Source organism: Eptatretus burgeri, chromosome 6 (genome assembly GCF_056783735.1).
Source record: "Eptatretus burgeri isolate ZD-2024b chromosome 6, Ebu_testis_v1, whole genome shotgun sequence".
NCBI lineage: Eukaryota > Metazoa > Chordata > Myxini > Myxiniformes > Myxinidae > Eptatretus > Eptatretus burgeri.
The window spans coordinates 102,121,128-102,128,500 of record NC_140966.1 but is presented as its reverse complement, the minus strand read 5'-3'; positions in this window follow the sequence as shown (position 1 = coordinate 102,128,500).

Here is a 7,373-nt window from a genome sequence, read left to right as displayed (position 1 = left end):
CAAGCATAGTTCGGGTTTTTCTGTCGCCCGTTCAACCACAAAATGTGGAGGCATCTTACTTAAATTAAAATTTGGCCAAAACCAGTTACTGAAATTTCGTTGTCGGAGGCAATTTCCATTTCCATTGGTAACGATGTGGTCGTTAAGGTTATTATCTTGTTTATCCCAGTTTCTTTCCTTTGCCCAGTACCCACACCATTCACTCAGATTAAATGGTATAGCCAGAAGCGGTATCCCAGTAACTGCTGAATGAGGTATCTTAGTACAAACCCAGCAATTGGTTTTATTAAAAGCTTTCGCGTGTTTACGAGAAAGAGCCAGATAAGTGTTTATTCCATGTGGTGAACCCACTTTGCTCGTTAAGCTTCTTCGGTCTCTGAATGCCCTAGGCTTAGTTTGGTGGGTAGTCTGACAGGCCCATCTCCAAAGAACATGCAAATAACGTTGATCACAGACAGTACTTATCGGTTTAACAGACCAAGTACACATTGCACCACCTGCATTTAGTAGTACAAATAATCCTGCAATGGAGAGAATCATTAAAGTTATCAGGAAGCAATGTTCTCCTCGGGTTCTTTTCTGCCGTGTGCCAGTTTGCAGTGTGTGGCATGGATCCATGTTGCTCTTCCTTTACACTTCACAGCTGTATGGGTAGTTAGCAGTATTTGAAATGGCCCACACCAACGTGCCTGAAGAGAGTTCTTCCGTTTGTAAATTTTCACATAAACAAAGTCTCCGGGTTTGAAGTTGTGATGGTCAGATGTGGCTGGTTCTGGCAGAGCTTGTTTCACCTGTGCATAAAAAGTTCTTACAGCATGATTCAGAGAGACACAGAACGTAAGCAACGTGTCGTCCATTTGCTGCACGTTCATGTCTTTTATAGTCAAAGGAGGTGAGTTCGGTAATCTCATTGGTCTTCCCATCAGAATCGCATGCGGAGATAAGCCAGTGTTTCGATTTGCGGTAGATCTCATAGTCATGAGAGCAATTGGCAGAGCATCTGGCCATTTTAATCCAGTTTGTTCACAAATCTTGGCCAGTTTATTCTTCAGGAATCCATTTTGCCTCTCTACTGCCCCCGCAGATTGCGGACGATGCGGGCAGTCGAAATGTTGCTTGATTTGCAATACGCGACACAATTCTTTCACCACTTCGGCTGTGAAATGAGTACCTTGGTCACTGGAGATCCTACAAGGTATTCCAAACCTACAGATGAAATCCTTCATCAACAGTTTAACCACAGTAATGGCATCTGCTTTCCGACAAGGGTAAGCCTCAACCCATTTGGTGAACAAATCGACGATGACTAACGCAAATTCAAAACCGCAGCATTTTGGTAACTGGACAAAATCCATCTGGATATGAACAAAAGGTCCGAATGGAATTGGATGACCCCCTGGGGCCATCTCCACCCCCCTTGCTGGGTTATGTTTTTGGCAAATATGACATGTCTTACAATACTGTTCTGCAATTGGACTAAACCCCGGGGCAAACCACTGTCTCCCAATTGAAGCACTCATGCCGCCTTTGCTAGTATGCCCGGCCCCATGTGCCAATCGGGCGAGCCAAGGTAATAGAGCTCTTGGTGCCACCACACGACCATCAGAGGATCTCCATAATTTGGATTCATTTTCGAATTCACATCCAGCCAGTATCCACAAATCTCGTTCTTTAGCACTGACAGCTGTCTGCAAAGTGTTTATATCGTCAATGGTCGGCGTTTCCTCTTGTCTCAATACACATTGTGATATTAAAAGAGCTCTGGTGTGGGCAGCAGATTTTGCAGCTGCATCTGCCCTGGCATTTCTCCGTGAGACGTCATCAGATCTCCCAGTGTGGGCGTCACATTTTACCACTGCAATTTGGTGAGGCAGAAGTATTGCTTCCAGCAGATTCGCAATCCATGTTCCATTCCTCACCTGCGTACCTGATGATGTTATAAAACCCCTTTCGCGCCAGAGTGCTCCGAATTCGTGTACAGCACCAAAGGCATAGCCGGAGTCAGTGTAGATTGTCACTATTTGGCCTTTGGCTAAATGGCATGCACGAGTGAGGGCGAACAGTTCTGCCTGCTGCGCGGAGCAGCTCTCAGCCAATCTCCCGCTTTCAATTACTTCGTGATCAGAGCAAACGGCGTAGCCTGTTAATAAACATCCATCAGGTGCACGCGATGATGAGTCGTCGACATATAGAACCAATTCAGAATTTTGGATTGGTGTGTCTCTCAAGTCAGGACGGGGTTGACACGTGTGGGCGATTATCTTTTCACAATTGTGAGGATCACCATCTTGCACTCCTGGCAACAAACTAGCAGGATTCAACGGTGCGCATCTCCTAATCGTAATGTTCGTGGGTGCTGTGAGTGAGAGTTCGTATGTTGTTGCTCTTGAAGCCGACAAATGTTGTGTTTTCGTTTTTAACAATACAGCTGTCACTGCATGCGGTACCAGGAGAACCAAAGTGTTTCCCGCGACGAGCGCTTCTGTCGCCTGCACCGCGAGCGAAGCGGCTGCTACTGCCTTGAGACAAGGGGGGAATCCTTGCGTTATCGGATCCAATTTAGTACTATAATATGCAACAGGCCGTAATTTATTTCCGTGCTTCTGTGTCAGCACAGATTGTGCGAATCCCTGTCTCTCACATGCGTACAAATGGAAAGGTTTTTCATAGTTTGGTAAACCCAGAGCGGGAGCCGAAGAAAGAGCTTGCTTTAACGTTACAAAAGCCTTGTCTGCATTTTGTGTCCATGCAAGTGGGCTGGGTGCGTTTGCCGAACCAATGTCCACCAGGGGGCGCACTAAGGCCGCATAACACTGAACAACAAATTTCAAAAATTTTTTTTTACTGGAGATGTGTAAAGTGATTAAGACTAATTTGGGTACGCTGATTTCAAAAATCATAACCGTTTTGCTGTATCACGTCAGGATTTTCAGGAACAGAAATATTCCCATTGCCTAGAAGTCAGGATTTCAATGAAATTTACATATGTCTTTAACATGTCTATTTCGTACAATTGTTGTTAACTTGTGTTATATTTCTTTCTTTCAGATAAAGATGAGTAGGTGTTCCTGTACCAATCATCCTGACAACTTCTGTTATGTCTGTGGTCGGTATACCAAAAAAGATCAACAGCGAAGTATATCTACAGCAGTGAAAATGAAGGCCGCCTACTTTCACTACTTCGGGTGTAAGGTGGGGGACCAAGAACAGAGCTGGGCACCACACATCTGCTGCACAAGCTGTCACACAACCTTGACTCAGTGGTTGGTGGGCAAGCGCGCGAGCATGCCATTTGCGGTGCCCATGATATGGCGTGAGCCGCAGAATCATCATGATGATTGTTATTTCTGCTGCACAAGCATCGCCGGCTTCAACAAGAAGAATAAAGGTCACATCAAGTACGCTGACTGCGTCTCTGCTCGTAAACCTGTGCCTCATGATGACGAGAACCCCGTTCCAACACCTCCAGCTGATCAGAACATAGCTGTAAGCAGTGGTGAAGAGGATGGTGATGATGAACCTTTTGAACCCGACACTCAAGAATCACACCTTCTGAACCAGGGAGACTTAAATGATCTTGTAAGAGATCTCTCGCTGTCAAAGGCGAAGGCAGAGCTGCTTGGATCAAGGCTGCAGCAGTGGAATCTACTTGAACCTAACACCAAGATATCCTTGTTCAGAGCACGTCACAGAGACATGGCTGAGTTCTTTGAGATGGAAGACACGATGACATTCTGCAGTGACATCAACGGTCTGTTGAAAGAACTTGGGTGTGATCACGATCCTGCAGACTGGCGCCTCTTCATCGACTCGGGGAAGAACAGCTTGAAGGCTGTTTTGCTCCACAATGGCAACGAGAAACCATCAGTCCCACTGGCTCACGCGTTCGGCATGACAGAGACCTATGAGACTATGCGGCAGCTGCTTGATTCCATCAAGTACAATGACTTCAACTGGCACATCTGCGGAGACTTGAAAGTGGTGGCGCTGTTGTTAGGGCTGCAGTCAGGCTACACGAAATACATGTGCTTCCTTTGTCTCTGGGATAGCAGAGACGACAAGAATCACTGGACGAAGAAAGATTGGGAAGAGCGAAAAGAGCATGTACCTGGTCGACACAACGTGAAGCATGTCGCCCTTGTCGACCCAGCCAAGGTTTTCCTTCCACCACTCCACATAAAGCTCGGCTTGATGAAAAGTTTTGTACGGGCAATGGATCTGAATGGGCGTGGGTTTTTATACCTCAAGGAAAAGTTTGGCAACACCTTGTCGGAGGCCAAGATCAAGGCTGGTGTCTTTGTTGGACCGCAAATCCGACAGATTATGAAGGACGAAACTTTTCCGACAACTCTAAACCCCAAAGAGCTGGCAGCGTGGAGGAGCTTCAAAGCTGTGACGGACAACTTCTTGGGGAACGAGCGCGCGGACAACTATGAAGAAATAGTGCAGCAGCTGCTGGAGTCCTTCAGGAAACTTGGCTCCAGGATGTCCCTGAAAATCCATTTCCTACACCAGCACCTGAACTTCTTCCCTGACAACTTGGGAGCAGTCTCGGACGAGCACGGCGAGCGATTCCACCAAGAGATTTCACTCATGGAGACGCGTTACCAAGGCGGCACAACCCGAACATGATGGGCGATTTCTGCTGGTTCCTGCATCGTGAAACTGACACAGAGCAGCACAAACGCAAAGCCAAATGCCTAAAGCATTTTTAATTACATTCTAGTGGAGTTTTCTGTAATTTCTATAATTTTGAAGCATTCATGATGAAATAAATGAATAAATGAATTTTTGTAAATTTCATTGAAATCCTGACTTCTAGGCAATGGGAATTTTTCTGTTACTGAAAATCCTGACGTGATACAGCAAAACGGTTATGATTTTTGAAATCAGCGTACCCAAATTAGTCTAAATCACTTTACACATCTCCAGTAAAAAAATTTTGTTGTTCAGTGTAATCTGGTATCCACTGTCTGCAATAGCCGGTCATTCCGAGGAAAGACCTCATCTGTTTAGCAGTAGTTGGCTTGGGCAGGTTTAATATTGCCGCTATACGTTCAGGGGAGATGCGTCTTGTATCTCCCTTCAGAATATGCCCCAAATATTTCACTTCTTCTTGGCAAAATTGCAATTTAGCTCTCGATGCTTTGTGTCCTTTCCTGGCTAAGGCCCTCAACAATGTCAATGTATCTCGTTCGCATGCGTCTTTTGACGCTGAACAGATCAGCAGGTCGTCAACATATTGAATCAGTGTGGATCCACAAGGGAAAACTACATCATCCAAGTCGTCTTTGAGGGCCCTCGAGAATAATGTTGGACTTTCACAATAACCCTGGGGCAATACAGTCCAAGTGTATTGCTTTCCCTGGTAGGTGAATGCAAACAGAAACTGTACTTCTTGGGCTATTGGTATACTAAAAAAAGCTGAACAAAGATCCACAACACTAAAATAGGTAGTGTTACTTGGGATGCTTGATAGAATGGTAGTTGGATTTGCAATTACAGGAAAAGCTGGAATTACTGCATCATTCACTGCCCTCAAATCCTGTACGAATCTCCACGTTGGCTTCCCAGGTTTTCTCACAGGTAGGATCGGTGTATTACATTGACTAACAGTGGGAATAATTATCCCTTGTTTCAATAGCGCTTCCACGACAGGAGCAATTCCTACCTCTGCTTCTGGAGACAAAGGGTATTGCGGTTTTCGAGGCAGTTTCTTTTTTGGATCTATAGTGATCTTGATTGGATTCATACTTTTAATTTGGCCGACATCGTTGGCATGTGTTGCCCACAGACAAGTCGGGACTTGTTCGAGTATTTCAGGTAATTTTCCTGACCCATTTAATTCTGAGAGATCGACCACCTCAAACACAGCTTTTGCTGATCCTTGACATTCTGTCCAACAGAATCCCTGTTCCCCGATCTTCCAAAGTCCGTTTACTTGGCTCGATTCCATCAAAGTCGCTTGTGATGCTTTTTTCAAAGAGGTTACCATGTGACCAATGTCCGTTTCTTGGTAACCTTCTGCAATCGCTAAAGTAACATGTGGTGTAACACTGGACGGTTGGTTCCACAATTTTAATTGTTCCTGCGTGAGATGCACCTCCAGGCCAATTCCTTGCTTCCCAATCCAAATTGTTCCCAACACTAAGTCAAAGGTCTGGTGTAATTTCGAGAGTGTTTCACTCGCATAGACGTTATCTTTTCCCTTGATGTTGCAATCTGCAATGCAATGTAGTCGAGTCTGTAAGTACCGTCTGTCCATGCCGTGTTTACTCACCCAATCGAGCACCTCGGGTACGTTTCTCTCCAAATGTGATAAATATTCCTGCAAATGGTTAAATGCTTCACAATTAATCACAGTCCATTGATATACAAGATTTTCTGTATTTTCCTGTAATAAATTCATCATAGTTATGTGTGATTCGTGAGGTATTTCTAAATATACACCATCAGGGGTACACTTAATTGAACAATTCAGCTTGCATAACAGATCTCTCCCCAACAGATTAATTGGTGTATCAGTTGCCATCAAAAATGCATGGTTTGCAGACAATGGTCCAATTTCCACCCGGAGCTGCTCTGTCAGTGGAATCGTACTAGCAACTCCCGACATTCCCACTACTTTTACTCGTTCTCACGATAACGGGGCGTCTGGGAAATCACTCCTTCTGAGCGCAGATTTGGTCGCTCCTGTGTCGACTAAGAAAGGAATCTCTTGGCCTTCAATTTTCAAAGTCAATTTCGGTTCGTCACATGGTTTCAAAGTCAGGAAGGGTAACTCAGACAAAGTCGCTTCTTTTCTTTGTCATAAAACGAATGGGTTTTGGGTTTGAAATGAACCTTGAGATGGAGGAGGAAGAAATGAGGGTGGAGGAGGAGGGAACGAGGCTGGAGGAGGAGGAGGAGGGAATTCGGTTTGAGGTGCAGTGGGTTGAAATGAACCAGCTTGCTCAAACTGTGTTCCCCATCTTTCCTGCTGTCTATAATATGGATTTTCATTCACTGGAGGCGTGGAGTGTCTGCGAGTTTCATCTCTGTATTTTGCCGCTGGTCTCTGTTCTACCGGTTCATACGAACTATAAGTTCGACTGTTTCTACGATTTCGGCATTCGTTAGCCCAGTGTCCTTGTTTTCCGCATGTATAACAGAAATCTCTGCGCTGGTCTCTGTATTTTGGTCTCTGACGGTAATTGGTTTGCCCTAGGTTTTGTGCATTATATCTCACATTCCTTTCCCCGGGGCATTCACCTTGACCTTGAACCTGGGATAGCATTAATGTTGATTCGTTTTCCTCGTCAGAACGATGTTTCAACAATGAATTACAATGCGTTACATATTCCATCAAGTCTTTCACTTCCTTTAATTCCCAA